The sequence below is a fragment of the Gadus chalcogrammus genome, chromosome 10 (genome assembly GCF_026213295.1).
Source record: "Gadus chalcogrammus isolate NIFS_2021 chromosome 10, NIFS_Gcha_1.0, whole genome shotgun sequence".
NCBI lineage: Eukaryota > Metazoa > Chordata > Actinopteri > Gadiformes > Gadidae > Gadus > Gadus chalcogrammus.
The window spans coordinates 2205055-2223673 of record NC_079421.1 but is presented as its reverse complement, the minus strand read 5'-3'; the positions used below and the strand labels follow the sequence as shown (position 1 = coordinate 2223673).

Here is an 18619-nt window from a genome sequence, read left to right as displayed (position 1 = left end):
TGCGCACACACACACACACACACACAGTCACACACACACACACACACCTTATTCGACACACACGTGCACACATCTCATGTCTCAAGGACCGCACTGATGTGTCAGCGTTCCCCGTGACCCTGGACGTTGCAGAACAGTTCCTGTGCTGATCAGAGCGTTTTCAAACACGTCCACACATATTTCTCTCTCCCTCTCTGGAGTTAACTGGACACCATGGAATAAAAAATAAAAACCAAGATTACAAACTGGGCACAGAAGGCCTCGTCGAGATTCACCGGATCATAAAGTAATCCCCTCCTTCGTTCTTTGCTCTTCTTAAGTTGTGCACGTTAAAATGTACTGTCTTCAAGCTGGTTCTGAAGATCCCAAGAATAACACGAAAACCATCCGATGAATTTGGTTGCTGTCTGTCAATCTGTGAGAGATATTCAATTTTTTCAGTTTAGAGAAATGGCTAGAGCCAAAGAGCCGAATCACATGAAAGTCAGTCGATGTCGTCAGTCACTAGCTGTCGATAAAAAGAGTAGTTTGACAGCTTGGATATGCAACAGATTTAGATTCACATTTAACATGCAAAGTGACGTTGAAAATGTGAGGATGAAAGTTATTGTGCTCTCCCACCTGCATCTTTATTCCTAGTACCTTTGAAACCTTCCAACCAACCAACGAGGCTCATGTAGTCATATTAACAAGGTAACGCTATTTTTGACAGTGAAAAGTCGGAACAGCATATCACAGAGTGGGAAGACGTGCTAGTCATCAGAAAATGTGAAAATTACAGGAATTAATAATAGCCCGACACATGCACACACATCTGGCTAAAAATACATCTTGAAGTGCTTGGGGTGCCGGGGCTCCGGGGAATTGGAACCCTCGCTCTTGTTTATTACATTTCTCTTTATTTTCGTAAAAACCTATTTTACACTTCAGTAACACCAACCGAGATGATGTTGTGGATGTGGCGCTACTTTGTGTGAAGGAACTGGCGAAGCAAAAATTCTCTAACCACATGATGTCTGTGAAATGAGCAGCATTCCAGCATATACTGTTCCTGCTGTAATGTCTGGTTATCTGTGGCGCTTTATGGGCAGAGGGAGGCAAGACAGTTATTACCATGTCTTATCTTACCTGGCCCTGCCCGCAGGTACCTGAATACTACGCATCATTACAGCAGGGCTGCTTTCGATGTCCTTTCTCTGGGCTAAAAGTCACAGTGGCATTGTTCCAAATTATAACTAATGACACAACTTATACTGCAACACAATAATGTATTTATGTGGCCAAAATACGGTATACTACTGATTTATATTGAGCTTTCATTACTATTCATAAGTCATTTAGGAGATGCTTCTATCCAATGCCACTTACGATCAATAGCGACAAGTTCATAAAGGAGCAGGCTAGAGAGACAGACACTGGGGATCGGGGCAGATTATATTTTGGGTATAGTGTTATGGATATTATAGTAGGCGGGCTGCTTAGAGGGTACCTCGAGACGGGATCCACTGTTACCATGGTGCCATCAAAACACCGTGGCGACCCCTGCGTCCGAGTGAGCGATGTTGGCAATCCTCTAACAGCAAAAGCCTTAGAGGGCTGCCTTATCTGGCCTGTAATGGGATTCTCCCTCCCTCCCTCCCTCCCTCTCCCTCCCTCTCCCTCCCTCTCCCTCTCTGCGGGGGGCCCCGGGACCCCGATGTGTCTGTAATTAACATGCACCTGAGGAGATCCACTGGCTGCGGAGCCAGAAGAGCACGTCGGCCCCGGGGCCCCGAGACTCAACACCGGGGACCAGAGATGAGACCGAAGGCGTCGAGTCACAGTGAGACGGAGACCGGCAGAGGAAGAAAGGGGAACGACGGGAAGAGATGGAGTGATAGAGAAATTAACAATTCTGTTTTCAGAGGGTTGAAAGTGAAATTCATGTTCAGTGTTTTCAAGTAAGCGCAATTAGAAACAGGCTCGCACCAGGCTCGCACCAGGCTCCCACCAGGCTCCCACCAGGCTCCCACCAGGCTCCCACCAGGCTCGCACCAGGCTCGCACCAGGCTCGCACCAGGCTAGCACCAGGCTCGCACCAGGCTAGCACCAGGCTAGCACCATGCTTTTATATAGCTACAACAAATGAGTTTGCCGATTTGGCTCAGAAGTGGAAGGACATTTATTATCTGATCCTAGAACTGTCAACTGCACAGCGAGACTTTAACTAGGGATCGAGTTACGACATATAAGAGACACAGAGACAGAGACAGAGACAGAGACAGACAGACACAGAGACAGCGCTGAGAGAGCTGATATTGAGGTGGTACGATGATAAACGCTGGCGCACTAACACGCTGTTGGGTCGACTGTTCTCTTCCCTCTACGCTTCCTCTTCACGTTTCCCCAACAATCTATCATGGCGACCAATCATCCATCAAGCTCCCGTCCTTCCCTCTCTCATTTTAAAGTACTTTCTATCCAGCTCTGCGTTTTATTCACCTCTCTATCCAAATTATTCCTTCTCCTGTTTCTTTTCACCTTCATCATCATAGTTATCATCATCACCATAAAAGTAGCTTCCTTCATTTTCTAGAGCTATAAAAGATAGATAATGAAGGCATTTTGTCTTGATTGAAAGACATTTAGGCTTCACAAGGGGATACAAAAAAAATGCATGATACACAACTCAGATATTGTGTCTTTGTAGGCACATTTCCCCTACTGCACTGGAGGAATCTAACAATTTTGGCTGGGTTTTAGTGATTTAATAATTAAAAAGTGCATTTTTAATTTTTCAAAGAATACTCTGGGTGATTGAACGTTTGATTGTTCTTATCGTTGTGTGAATAGCCGTGTGGCCGGTGCCCCAAAGACCCCTTTCCCCACTATTGTCGCATTTGTCAGAATATCACAGCAGCATGCTCATTACAAATATATTTTGGACCATGGCTTTAACGGCAAACCAAACAAATATGGAGACATCACAAGAGAAAATAATACTTCCCAAGATGAAGATTTAAATGTCAGAATAAATGCTTGGGAATCTTGAGGCAAATGAGAAAAGGCACGGTTGTCTTAGAAACCAGCAATTTGCATTAAAAGTCTCATTAGTTATTGCATTTGTTAAATTAAAAAATAAACATCATTGAAATAGAGCACTTCCCTCTTTAGGGCAAAAACTACCGCTGCAATTTTTCTTATACTGCTATTGCTATTGTCGTTTCACTGGAGGGGATAATGAAGTCATACCAAAACAAAGGGTGGTGGACACTACCTGTAGTGTCACTCTTTTTTCATTCGGGAAATTATTTCTCCAGGTTTGGCTAGGTGTCGGGATTGTTGGGTGGGGTTTTGGTGGGTGGGGGTTAGTCAGGTTTGATGGGTGTGAGTTAGTTAGGTTTGGTGGGGGGGGGATGGTCCATGCCTGGGAGCACTGCATGGGGTGGGAGCAGGAGGATTTGATGTACGGTCGACTCTTTACTTACTTGGAGGATCAATGCTGGTTTAACATTAACTCAAGGTTGAAGTACACTTCACATTAAGGACCAGCTCTCTGAAAACTTTAGGGATTTTCTGATATAGGTAACAATTAAAAATCGTGAAAAAAGTTCACATACCTCCAATAGTGGACCAGTAGACAGCAGAAATGATGGAGGGCTTTAGGGTGTTGCTCTACCTTCTATGGATCATCTGCATAGGAGGCAGGACTTGAACAGGAGCACCAGTCTATAACCAATAAAAAGAAAAAAAAATCCTCATTAACTTGGTTATGAAATGGAATTTTCTTCTAGGACCACACATAATATGAACCTGATGTGAAGATCCTAAGAGAACAAAGAGGCTCTTTCTAAAGTGAAGGACAACACCTTCCTTGCCATTGACTTGTGTGACATGACATGACGGCCATGCCACTAGTTACTGGCGAAGACATTATATCCATTAATTTACTTATCCTTCCCTTCTGTTATTGTGGTGCGTGCCATACTACAATACAACTTCCCTTTAAGCTTATAACCTTACCCCGTGCCGGTAAATAGCAACAAGTAGACACACAAATGGAACTGTTAATTTGAGTTTGGTTCATTACTTTGATACTTATCATGGACCTTCTTCACTCATGCCAGGTTGCAACCAGAGTGCTTGCTTAAGGCTGCTTTAAATAGAGGTCACAGCAGGTGCTGATGGTGGGAGATACCATCTGAAATTAGCTCATGGGGGACATATGTATGTATATGAGCGTGTGTGTAAGTTTATGCGTTTATGTGGGATATACATGTTGGACTTGGTAGATGCTGTGAGAGTAATTATGTTGTGTATTGAAGGAAGGTTATCCAAAGTGTAATTTGGGTTAAACATGTGTTAATTGAATAACTGGTTAATGGTTTGGCTAAGGGGAGGGGCTAGGCCTTTACAAGCCCGCCAACCACCGTTTACGGGGGGGGGAGGGGGGGGGCAGTCAGTCTTGAAGGCAGTCAGTGTGTGTGACTGTAGGGCATTGATCACGGAGAAACTTTTTGAATTATCCTTTTGATATTTTTTTTACTTTCTTTTGGACGTCCAGATTTTGTATCTTGTCACGCTTTTTTGGAAATAAAAGCACCTCAATTATTTTTGCAACTTAAGCCATCTCGTAATCCTTTCTATTTTTAAGTCAATGAACCCGACTCTTTGTAAAAACTAGCATGGCAGCGCATGGCTTTGCCGCCACCATGAGCCACCTAGGGGCCATCAGAGGAACCACATGCCGGTATCGTTCGCATCAGCCCCTCAGCAGACTGTCGAAAGCTCCTGCTTGCCTCAAACACAGAAAGACAGACCGAAAACACAAACAACATCACGATGACCATCAGCGATTGCTTAAGATAAGACGCATAAGCAAAGGAGACAAGGAGGACGACTGCATAGGAGCGGGGTGAATAAGTAAATCAGCAACGATCTGGAGGCAGGGACACTTGTGAAGGAGGTGGTGGTGGTAGGCTGGGGGTAGGGTGGCTACGTGTGGACCATGCTAATGGCGGGGCATTCATCACCATTAGGGCAGTGATGCACGATCGCACCAGTGTCTCTCCCAATGGAGAAGAGGCTCACCTCGACGGCCTTCAGCACCCAACACAGTGGGAAGAGAGGAACAGGGAGGGGGGTTAGAGACTTTCTATTCTAGGGCCGATATCCCACTGATACTTAGGTAATCAATCGCACACGCCGGGAATGAGCGGATGTGTTTGCAAGTGATAACGAACAGCGGGCTTGATGAGGAAAGGCACCGAAAAAATGGGCAAAGTGAGACTAGGGAGAGCAGTCAGTAATTATTATGACACACACACACACACACACACACACACACACACACACCTTTAAAGTCTGCATGCAAAAAGGGTGAAGCAAGAGTGCCCAAGGTAATGTGTAATTATTGATGCGTGGAATGTAGATAAGACCCATTGGCCAATTTACCCACTCTCAACTGGTATGGAGCTATCCATTAATATGCAGTATGCGTGTGTGTCTGTAAGGGTGTGCATGACTGTGTGTATGTGTGCGTGTGTGTGCTTGTTTGTCTGTAGGTGTATGCAGTCATGAAGGCATGTTTGTGTGCATGTGTGAATGCTTGTGTGTGGGTTTCTGAGAGTATGTGTTTGTGTGTGAATTTGTGAATGCTTTCATGTATGTGTGTGTTTGTGTGGGGCCGATTGTGCATGGTTATGTGTGTGTGTCTGAGTGTGTGTGTGTGTGTGTGTGCGTGCCTGTGTGTGTGTATGAGATAAGTTAACACCTCAAATTGAAAGAGTTTAGGGTTCAGTCTCGCTCAAGGTGTCTCTGTTCTCTGCAAGGCAAGAGACCTCCTGCAGCCATAACTATTAAACACAGAGACACTGAGAAACAACACAAACAACCTGATCCTGCCACGAGCTGCCAGCCCCCTGGGCACCGGGTAGTTGAATGGTAAGACTAACTCAGGTAAAGGAGGAAATGAGAAACTGTAAAAGTGGTGCTAAAATGTGCACCTGCGTTAACATATTGCTGGAATAAAACTATGAATGTACACCTCGCAGCGATGGCAACTAAATACAATGGTTGTGCGGTATTAAATCTGCTGGCATGGCCAAAAGGTGAAATGTAATGTACAATGAGTAGTTAAGGACACAAGCTTACTGGCCATATAAGGATGTAGGCAGACGTGACTTCCTGTGATGTCCTGCCCTCACGCTCCTTCATAGGTCAACACACAGCGGGAGAATACGTTATCCCAGGTGAAAAGAAATTATACTTCAACTACACTTTTGAATGGAATGTACCAAGTACACTTTTAGTATGAAACAGTATTTTGTACTAATTTTGTGGCATTCAAGTATGCCAAAATGCACTAAGGTATACATTAAGTACCAAGTGTAAATAGTATGCTAAAATGGCACAACTTTTGACAACCTCCAAGTGTACTGAAGTACACCAGTGAAATGTATGATTTCTAGCAATCAAAACACACTTGAAGTAGAATTGCATTATATCACCAGTGTGTCTGAAATATACTTAAAAAAAGCATTACAGTTCAATTGATAGTATTATAGAAGTCTATTTTGAACACACTTATATCATGCCCTTGTCATAATTCGAATTCAATTCAAAAACAATTTCTGACGATATTTTGTACTTTTAAAGTACAAAATATTATGTTAATAAAAATGTATTTAATATGTATTTATAGTAAATTGTTGCATTAAAGGCATGTACCTTAAGAAAAAAATACTTGAAATATGACGAGGTATGATAATAGTGTCTTCAAAATACACTTAATATTTTTTCACCTGGGATAACGACCTCCCGCTGTGTGTTGACCTAGCGTAAAAAATAACTAGCGGCATAAAAAGTGCGCTACACGAGTGCTATCGATAAATGAAAACACTTGAGCTTTTCGCTTTTTCGAAATTCTGCACTATTCTGTCCTAGAAAATTGACTTTCAGAACTTGCCACAAACGGGAAACAAAGTAATAAACTGGGAGACAGTGTCAGATTAAAAAACGTTTACAAGGTCTTCAGTTTTCAAACACAGACTCACAGGCCTTTGAAACTTTATTTTTCAGGTTTGAAATATTGACAGGATTCCCATACCTATTGCACAAACTTCCTGCCACTTTGCTAACCCCAGGAGGACAGTGATGTGCTTTGTGATTTGCTCACAGAGGCTACCAAAACACAACACAGGGGTTGGACAATCTTCCATTTATCCTCAATTTATAACCAAATTTAGCCGTGATGAATGCTTATGGCAGCCCCCACATTCAGAGGATACTCACTTGCACTCAATTGCTATACGCCAACTCTGCGTGGGGGTAATATAAGAATGCACAGCCACATAAGTAGCACACGAGACAGAGGGAAGGCCAGCAGTTATTTTCAGTCCAAGTCCCTAAAATTGTCCATGCAGTCCGTCTAGAGTATGGCTTTGTGTTCATACTCATTTACATTCCTCCCCCTCCATCACATTTCATATACCTACCATATATCTCCCTGACTGTCACAAATCATGAATTTAATTTGGTGAAATAGGGTGGCCTCAAAGAAGGATTTGAGGAGCCCACGAAGGAGTTCAAAATAAGAAATTAAATGTGAATTGTAGATTTTCAAATATTGCGGTCCATCTTCTCAACTTTTTTTAGGGTAATATGGCTCAGTGGCATGATATTTGGATTGTTTCTGCGCATAATTACACCCGTCACATCCTGAAAACAGAAAGACGTGTCCTTAAGAATAAGTTTCACAGGTAAATGGAAGTTGAAGCAATTCAAGTTGTAATATAAAATTCATATTAAATGTTATGTTCAGTTCACAAAACATAAAACATCCCGAGGTTGTCTGGAGATGATTGATTGACACTTATTTCAACAGTGGACTTCTAAGTAAACAAATACTTATCAAATCATATTTCACAATAACTTTAAAGCAACTCGAAAAACAAAGGCTTTACTACGTCTCTTTCAGACAATTATCTTCAGGTAAACAGGAAAGGTTGCCATGAGGGAGTGGTACACGTCTATCAAGCCGATCATTTTCTAATGCCTTGACCTCATGTGTTTAGGTCACCAGAAGAGAGCCATGATATAAGGAATGTTTTGAGCTTCGCCCTCCCTGATGTGAGTTAAAACATTATCCATGCAAAACCTTTTCAACATTGCAAGTTAGTACCAAATAATGTCAGTTAATAAACAGTACGTGGTATATAGGTTCCAGATCTTTGAATTCCAATATGTCTAGATGGATATACACTGTGCGTGGGCGTGTGCGCGCGCGCGTGTGTGTACACACACATATATATATATATAGGAGGATGTAAGTTAAACTTGTTAATATCCTGTGCAAAAAGGAGTGATTAGTGAAGTGAATGCTGATATAAGTTTAGCCAAATAACAAAGAATATAAATAAGCATTGGCAATCATGAAGTTTATTAAGGTCAATATGAGAAATATCCCTAAACACAGTAACAAAGAATGTGACGTAGAAGTGCATTAATGATCTGAGAGTCTGAGAGAATGACACGGCTAGTTGACAATGCTACTGCCACTCAGCCACTGTTAGTCAGTCAGCCGCTGCTAGCAGACTGTTTTACTGCTTGTAGACAGCCAAATTAACCCTACTATAATCAGCCCCCCTTTTTTCTCCAAGCCCTACCATTCTCTTTGTTCTCTTCCCATTGAGCAGCGTTTTCAACCTGCACTCCTGCGGTACTTCACGTCCTACATGTGATTATGAGAAAGGAGATGCTTTATAAATATTGTTCAGTCAATAAAATAATCTGGCTGGGTATTATTTCAAATAAGCGTCGCTTTGTGCAGTCTACTGATATTAATTTGGCTTTGCTAAATGAACACACTGGGAGCATAGGTAGCGTCCTTTAGGAGACAGAACTGTCGTTAAGGACTTGTAAGACCTGAGCCCTTTAGAGGTACAACTGATGTCCTGGGGATCCACTGTCCTAAAGGACGTGTCAGACCGTTTAGGGACTGATTGATTGATTTTATTTGAACATTTTGATATAAAATATGAACAGCGCTCGGTGTCATACATTAAAATATATAAATATTCAGGGATGACACAATTAAACCCAAAAGCTTATTTCCATTGTGGCCCCTGACCACCGTCTTAGAGAACCTTTCAGACCCTTTAGTGATCCACCTGAGGTTATTGGGACCGCTGTCTAAGAGGTCATTTCAGACCTTTTAGTGGTCCACCTGAGGTCATTGGGATCCACTGTCTTAGAGGTTCTGTCCGACATGAACGATTTGATAATAGTCACGTCTGGATCATGCTACATCAACAGCCGTCCCACCCTCAGTATATTTATTGCTGATTCTACATCATGTGTGCAAACAAAGACCATTCTAAATACACTTTTGCATCAGCAGGCACAAACAACAGTCAAAATAGCATACACCGCAAACCTGTCCACACAACCGCAAGTGTGCAAAGTACCCTTAGGATACTGGAAGGGCGGCACAGCGGCCATGCTGGTATATCATTACTGTCCAATGAGGTATGCTTAGCTTTTGAAAGATGCAATTGGTGGGAGTTTCCCTTGCAGTGCCGAGTCTGGGTGCAGAAGACTGACAGACAAGCGATCTGGACCGGGCCTACTCTGCGTGGTGTGGAAGACACCATCCAGATCCCCACAATATTTAAATCGATATGTGCAAATGTACACCAGGTAGTAATCGCATCTCTATTTCAGCTAAATTTCAGAAAATCTTTTTTGAATGTTATCAACTTGATAGAATCGAACGGCATTACCAATGCTCCACATGCTCTCGAAAAATGGCTACACGTACTAAACTCAAAACATGAAGTGTACTTATTTCCAAAATCCATATGTGGATCATATCTCTGGAGATCACTGGAACAAATGAGAGAAACCTTGATTGGACATATTCAATTACATTTTGGGGAAGATACCTGTGGAAAGCTGAACGGAGTAATGAAAAAAGAGACAGTAATTAAGTTGGATGGGCTCTGGGTATTGCTAATGCAGGAATAATTCCACTGAACATAATGGGGTGGCTGAGGTGGAAGGAGGCTGAAAAGGTCATAAATGACAGCCTTGTAGGACCATGTTTTAATTAAAACATATAACAAATGAATGAATGACGAAGCATGTGGCCAAAGAAATGCCCTTAGGGTTGCTAGAGTGGCTGCATTAGTTGGGAGCTGGTACAGCCGGCATTGATCGTAAAGCAAATATTTTAATGTAAACGTTTCCGTCTTTTGAGGTTAAGGTGAGGTTTGAGGGATAAGGGCGGTTAATCTACAGGGGAGAAACACAGAACACTAGAGAGAATATGTAAAAGGTTCAAAGGAAATTGCTCAGCTATTGTAACAGTGTCTTACTGTAGGCATCCGAATAGTATAGAGACAAAGTATTTGTTGGTGTGGACCTTTGGATGAATACATTTACTTAAATTAAAGTATAGAAAACCTTACGTGGATCCAGCCCGCATCGTGCATATGCCACACTTGCTTACAACTAAGTCTTGAAAAAAACAGACCTGCATAGAGCTCGTAAGTCACCCCCCCCTCTGCTAGACCCCCATCTGACATCTATGCTAGGAACATTGTATTTCCAATTTCAACGCAAAGTAATTTATTATTTTCTCGTCCCCGTCATTAATTGCCTTGGATTACACATGTTTTGTGTGGGTCTAACTAATAATAAAGAGTTTGACAGTTTATTGTATGATTCTTCGGCTAATGGCTGTGGAAAAGACGTAACAAGAAAGACTACATGTCGCCTATGTGATGTCACCTAATAACACTTTACCTCAACTTCTCAACTCAGTGCTGATGCTGCTTCTTCTGCCACGATCTATGGAGCCATCGATGGCAATTATCAGATCAAGATGCCTGTGTGTTTTGTATCTGAATGTCACCATTCCAAGGAGATGGTGGCTGTTCTGTCTTTAGACACAGCCATGTTACGAGTGGGATCCGTGTGCGAGTGTTGACGTACATCATACATTGAGAGCAGCGAAGAGTTGTTGTTCACAAAACTCACACAAAATCTAACTAACAAACTTTTATATGCATTTCTGTGGGATTGATAGGATAGTGTCAAAGGATTACATGCAGGGCTCACAAATGCGACTGAAATGGTTGCACATAGGACCAATTATCAACAAGTGGATATGATGTGATCTCTTTCCGCAGTCTTTGAGCTAATGAAGAGCATGCGAATAAATGCACTATTCTGGATGAAGGATCCAGAAAAAAAAAAATCGGTATAGGACTATATTACCCAATTAGCAGCCTATTATCGTAATATCATTATTAGAAGCTAGCTTGTTCAGTATATTTGTTGTGTGGAGGATAGTGTGGAGGATACCCTTACGATAATGTCTAGAATACTTTGCATAATCACCACAGAGAGAAAACACAGTGCAGCAAATTCGTCTACGACCGATTTTGGTCATTCACCTATGTACATAGGCCGTACTCGCGTATAGGCCGAATGGCTGTTATTAGTCTGAAAATATTGTTCCGTAATTACGGTACAACATTGCCATTATGTGCGAAATATCGACAGTATGGGGAGGGGAATCGGCAGAGACCTCACAATTTGATATTACACACAATGTTGTGTACTAATATGGTATGTTTCGCAATTATACAAAACATTTTGTCTATGCAATTTTCTTCTCATTGTGTGTTTGTGTGTAACATTCAGTTTATCATTGGGCTTCGGCTTCTACACGTCCACCATTGTTTTAAATTAATGTGGCTGACAGAACAGAGTAGATGAAAATTTAATGGATGATTATTTTTGTCATCATGATGAATTATTGAGGAAACAAAGAACTGCGATTCTAACAAGAATCGCTTTAGTCCCCCCCCATCCCGGCATGTGCCCCCGTTATCCACTAGTATCTTCACCTTGTCTGTGTGCCCTGCATCGGAGCATTCGTCTGTGCAAGTGAACAGCCAGGCCCATCGCTCTAGAGTGCCACGTGGAGTCAATAGGAAGAAGACGTTCCTGACCTTTCTACCACATGACAAAGACCCTCAGAGTGGAACCTGGATCTCGACTAAAGCATAGACACTCGGCACTGAGAACGCTTCGACAGACCGTTGCATCTTTGTGCCTTTACACCTCGCTTACCCTTTCGTCTTTCTTACCCTGTCAAACCAATAGCAAGACAAATATCAATATTCATAGGGAAAAAAATCTAATGCACATGCATACTCCTGCAACGCTGTCAATGCAACCAAGGGGAGTAGTCAAGATCATATCTAAAATACGTTAATGTGTTCAATAGCATAGGCTATAGAAGCTATAAAGCCGGTTTACCTCTGGTTGATACTGCCTCAGTGTGTTCACTTTTATAAGGGTCAACATTTCAACAACAGTTGAATGTCCGCGAGTAAATCATACAAACAGTCACATGTGGACTTCAGCTCTGAATGCTCCCAGCCCACGCTGACTCACCGACACACTGTGTGGAAGCTGACATTTAAGGTGCACCTTTGCAGCAGGCTTTACTCTGCATCTCAAGTGGCCAGCATAAAGGATAAAGAGCTAATGGATAAAAGCTTGGGCGTCGGGAGTGATAGACCCATTCAAGTGCCAGCTTGCATATCGACACATTGATTCACAACCACGCGCTCCTGAGGTGGGAGGCAGCGTGATGAGAAGAGGAGGGGAGGGGGGGGGAGGGGGGGGGAGTGGGGGGAGGGATACAATGCGGTCCCCGGGTTCACCCTGGGGTGTTGCCGGGCACTCCGGGGCTGCTGCTAAGTAGGGGCCACAAAGGCTCTCGTGTTAACCAAGGAGCTCGATAAGTGGCTTAGTTAATGAGGGCCGTCTGTAGTCAACTCTGAGATCAATCAAATGACTAGGCTCTGCTCTTTCTGAGGAAACGCGTGAAGCCAAACTGCACAGATGTCTGGGTCAGATGTCTGCAGCCTGCATGTACGAGTTCATATGGGATATACTGTATATGTCAACCTTTTCTGCATGACCCTCATATCCCCTGTGCACATGTTGTGTGCTCACACACACACACACAAACTCTCTCGCACAAAAACACACTCGACATGTATATCACTCCATGGACAAAACGTGGATGTCCACCTGTGTTTACATGTACCAGTAACAGCCAGAGATAGACCCTGACACCTGCCACCTTTTGTGTCGGCCACTTCAGCCCACGCCGCTCTCCGGAGCCGTGGTAGAGTTGCCGGCAGAGTGCATCTGTGTCTCAAACTCAAGGGGCGGGTGACCGCCAACAAGCTTCCACATGGCCCTCTCATCGCCTCTACCTGGGAGCGGCAGTGGGCGGCAGAGTCCTCAGCTTCCCTTAATGCTGGATCAGTACCCATTGTAAATCACCATGGGTAGGATCAAATACTCAGGGTAACAATGTATTGTTAACATTGGAGATGGATTCGACTGCAAGTCAAACGTATGCAGATGACACATTACCGCTCTCTGGATCCCGAAGGCGGAGCTATAATCGGTCAGTCAACCCCACGGATAAATTAAGTAATTGCACAACTCTATTGATAACTATGATAAATAACAAACTAATACCTAATTTCTGTTTAAAACGACCTCTAATTACACCATATGCTGTAGCGTACACTACCGAACGACAAGAGGCAGTATAGCTTATGTCATCCTTATTACATCCAATGACCTGATCAAATGATTAGTTAGGTACTTATAGTATATAGCTCAAACATGAATGTCATGTTAGTAGTAAAGGAATAGCTTGAACCCAGCTAGTCTCTTTGCCTGTACACCCTCCCCCCCCCCCCCCCCAAAAACAACAACATTCAATCACCAATGCTGCACAATAGAGCTCTGTCAACCAAATGTGCACAATTTGTCAAAAAATCATTTTTTCTAAATGCAATCTAAAACAGCAATCTTAAACCCATTAACTTTCAAAATTAGACGGAAAGCTTTGGCAAAGCTTTGGTTTGTTAGAAAAAAATACGCTGCAAAAGTGATTTGAATTGAAGGGAAAGATAAAGAGAGAGTAGAGTTGGTGATAAGGTCCTCATTTGAATTAGACTGAATCTAAGATGTGGCGGATGCTTTGTCAGGCTGTTCACTGTGCTGTTGCTCCAGTTAAATGTGGGCCAGCTACCAGTAGATGGACTTGTGGATGGTATCATGATGTCCCAATGTTTATAACTTCCTGACAGTCATAGTAGAGTCTTTTTTGGAAGGATACTCCCTGTAGTGTGATCTATGCATGGAGGGACAATGTATACCATTCCACGCCCATCATGTCATTTATTTTTCACTTGCTAGGGATTGGATCAAACAGTACATGATCCACTTTTATATTTTGTTATGCTTGTCTTCTATGAATCTTCCCCACTAAAACACACACACACACACACACACACACACACACACACACACACACACACACACACACACACACACACACACACACACACACACACACACACACACACACACACACACACACACACACACACACACACGTTTATCTACATTTCACTATCACCAGCCCCCGTCAGAATATTTTATCGCTCAGCGATTTCGAGACACGATCTCGTTTATCACTCTGCACCGGGTGGGTGTAGGTGATGGTTTTGGGTTGAACAGACACATCTGGGTAACAAATGCCAAGGAAACGGAAGCAGGCACACCTCTGGTGTTGGTAGCAATTTACACGACACCACACAGAAAACGGGTTGCAGTCGGTTGAGAGACGAAAACACATCTTCCTGTGTGATGTTTGAGCGATTATTTTGGGTAACCCTTCCTTTTACAGTCCCTAATTACTAGGTATTTACCCGGTAAATATATGGTAAATCATAATATATTTTTGGGTAATTATCACTGCTAATAAGAAGGTAAATACAGAGGAACTACAGCTGAAGTATTAAGAAAAAACTCCACTATTACCAATCAACTCAACTAAGTACCGTGTAGTTGTAACTGTTTTAGGATAGTAATAACTTTGATATAATTATGTACTTCCTAGGAAAGTAGGCCACCAATTCTTAGAAACACCTCTTCTATTACCCATCAATTCAAGTTACAGTTGTAGCTATCAAAGGTTTATGTTGGTAACAGCCAAAGTTTAATTATGTACTATCGAGAAATTAACATGATAAATTCGTTTTTTCTTACATAGTTATTGTTCATAACTGCACCCATTTATAAAGGGTTTATTTAATTGACCTTAGAAACTATGGAATATTTTTCATTTAAGTTGAAAAATTACAGCAATACTTAACACCACACTTGTCTCATCTGTGTGATTGCACACAGAAAACAGGTTGCAGTCGGTTGAAAGCGGAAAACACATCTTCCTGTGTGATGTTTGAGCGACTTTTCTGTGTGACTATGAAACTTGGACCACAATCTTGGTCCAAGTTGATCAAGATTGTGGGTTTGCCGGTCAAATTTCAGAGGTTGATGCATGTGTTTGTGCAGTGAGTTAAATATATTCAATTGAACACACACTGACCCAACCCAGCCCGGTTGGGCCTGTTTGTTGGTCAAGGGATAACATTTGTGTGCATGAAGGTATGTATCTATTGTGGTCTCATCTGCAATAGAACTTTGGGAACACAGTTATGTCTACGATACTTTGTTTGTTACACATAGCTTACCTCAAGGCCTGTATATTCTGCTGCAGGAGGCCAAGAGTTGGATACTTTCGAAACCTAGCTTTCTTTGGCTGGTTTCTCCAAATGTCCTACCCTAGCTTTAGTTCAATCTTTGGATTTGTGTGCGCGCGCGCGCGCGCGCGCGCGTGCGTGCGTGCGTGCGTGCGTGTGTGTGTGTGTGTGTGTTTTCAGGTTCACATGTGTGCTTTTCTGCATGTGTGGCTTAATTGATGCATGTGTGTCCTTGTGTAAACGTCGGTAAAAACACTTTTTACCCATCAAGGTGGGACGGATGAATGGTGCTCATACAGCTGCAGATAAGGGAACAATATCCTCAACAATAGACAACACTGCTCAGGGAGCACATCAAAGTAATGAAGAGACATTTATTTCAAACACATTTCAGAAGATGAATGAAAAAAAAAAAAATATGCAACCTGATTGAAATCTAGACAATTGTTAGCCAACAAAACATGGGAATCAAAAAGGTCAGAGAGGCTATTGTGCATTAGTAAAAACATCAATGATGTTTGGCGTTCGCAACCCCCACCCCCTCATACACACCTCGTTTTGATGCCATCCTGTTTGCATTTCAAGCTTTCCGCTCGGAGATCAGGACACACGCAGAGCGAGGTCCGCCTTTGTTTACCTATCACCTCTTTTGCCTGTCTCCCCTTTGCGCTGACGCGACACGATTCCCTGGGTGCCCTCTGTATTTACCACCTCTCCTTTTGGTCATACTGATGAAACCCTTTACTCCGTGACAGCCTGGCTCCACGAAGCTGCCCAGTACCTGCAGTGTTGCATTATCGATATTTGGTTTTCTAATGTAAACGATTTTGACCCAAAAGGAGAAGAAGACATCAGCCGAGTCCATATTTATGATACAAAATAAAGAAATATACTAGCACTCTTAACATACTTCTCTATGGTAGTTGGCGTAGAAGGCACATCAAACACGGATATCTGCTGCAACGGATACATTGCTTTGATTTCTAACTCATTCTTTCTCACAGGAGATGGTGAATACATTCTGCAGTATGGGGAATCACAAGACACGAGTGAATGCACTGTTGAAATTGGAATATTTCAACAAATTTCATCATGGACAACAAGTTTTCAGAAGCTAGAAGAAAGGTTTTTTTTGGCAGCCAGACGAGTGACAGCAGCAGGGGTTCTGTGTGTGTGTGTGCGTGTGTGTGCGTGTGTGCGTGTGTAAAGGCGCCTGCTGCATGTTCCGTCATTAGAAGACACAATGGAACGCAGGACACATGTTGTCAGAGAGGGGGATCTCAACCTGATGGCAGTCCCAGCGCGGATACACAGGAGATGATTGCTTGACACTGATGCTGCACTAAGCTCTCGCTGTCCAATAATAGGTGTGTTCGAGTGCAGGCCGCACTCACCTACACAGGAACACGCACGCACACGCACAGAGGTATTTGGGATTTTCATGACATTCTAACAGCCTTGTTTATATTAACGAATATTGTCTTCATATTGTGTTGCAAGATGACAAAATGTACCCAAAACCGATCAAAACGCTCGATACATGTTGAATAATATCGTAATTTTAATACAACGTCCAGGGTGAGAGCTGGTTCATCTGGTGCGAGAGTCTTCCATGAGGACGATAGAAGCTGGGCCAAATTTGGTAAGTGATTTCTCAACCTGTTGACTAAGTGGATAACATCATGCAGTCACATGGTTCCTTGGTTCCAAGGGATAACGTAATGCAGTCTCATGGTTCCTTGGTTCTAAGGGATACCATCATGCAGTCTCAAGGCTCCATGCTTGGTTCTAAGGGATATCATCATGCAGTCTCAAGGCTCCATGCTTGGTTCTAAGGGATACCATCATGCAATCTCATGGCTCCATGCTTGGTTCTAAGGGATACCATCATGCAGTCTCATGACTCCATGCTTGGTTGTAAGGGATATAGAGCAGTGTGTTTACGGAAGTAAAAATCCCATCAATTTTCATCATAGAGATTTGATTAAATGCCTTTTTGTCGTAACCATCCAAATGATACGTACCACGCGCCGTTATATTGTGAATCAATGGCATTTGATCCTGTAGAAGCCAAAAACCAAATGTTTTTTGAAAAACACGTTTTAATCGCGATGTCATTGAAACCACTAGACCACCTATAAGTCCTGAAGTGTGACACAACGTCTTTGATTGGTGGAGCACACCGTTACCAGCAAACGTTTACTGCACCCACGAAAGTGAATGACTGCTATCAGAGAATGTCTAATAGGAAGACAGGCTGCTGCTGCTGCTACTGAACACAATCGCTTACCACAGCAACCATGATTTATATTAATGGAAAGTTAGAGTTGTGGTTAGAGCTGGAGAGGAAATGAGCCGTACGTGTGGAAAAATATTTGGATGTAGAATATATGATAAAAATAAAAGTACAAATGTATGATATGGCACTAGCAGTGCTTTTTAGTGATTTTGGTCATATCAAAGGAATATATGATGTTGAATGAACGCAAATTAAATACGAGACTGAATTCACATGTATTGAATAAATTCGAAGGGATGTGCCATGTCGATGACGCCATACACTATATCACACACACACACACACACACACACACACACACACACACACACACACACACACACACACACACACACACACACACACACACACACACACACACACACACACACACCTTATAGTAACCATATGAATTTTATAATCATGATAAAGGTTATAAGATGTAAGAAACACGCTAAACTATTGGGTTGGAACCATTGCGAAAAGGTCCGCAATGGTTCATCTGAGCAGGAGTTCCTCACTTGTTCACAAAAATAATGTACACAGAAACACAGCCTTGTACCTTTGACTTTCTTCCATTTTCCAATTATTTTTTTGCCCAGAATCAAACGTTTTCTGCTCACGACTACCACGACGAAAGATTGGCTTGGTTCAAGGCTTAAAACTCTTTATATAACGGCTTTACGAAAAGTGGACGGTGAAAATGAATGGG

At 42.5% G+C, this 18619-nt stretch overlaps 1 long non-coding RNA gene across 1 annotated transcript in view; it reads right to left on the bottom strand.

The window, feature by feature from the left end:
- The window catches only part of LOC130390895 (uncharacterized), a 58141-nt gene that overhangs the window by 14265 nt on the left and 25257 nt on the right, over window positions 1–18619 (bottom strand). Inside the window, exon 2 of the long non-coding RNA XR_008896829.1 lies at window positions 3600–3708. This is a non-coding gene — a long non-coding RNA (uncharacterized LOC130390895). The remainder of the gene's footprint in view (window positions 1–3599; window positions 3709–18619) is intronic.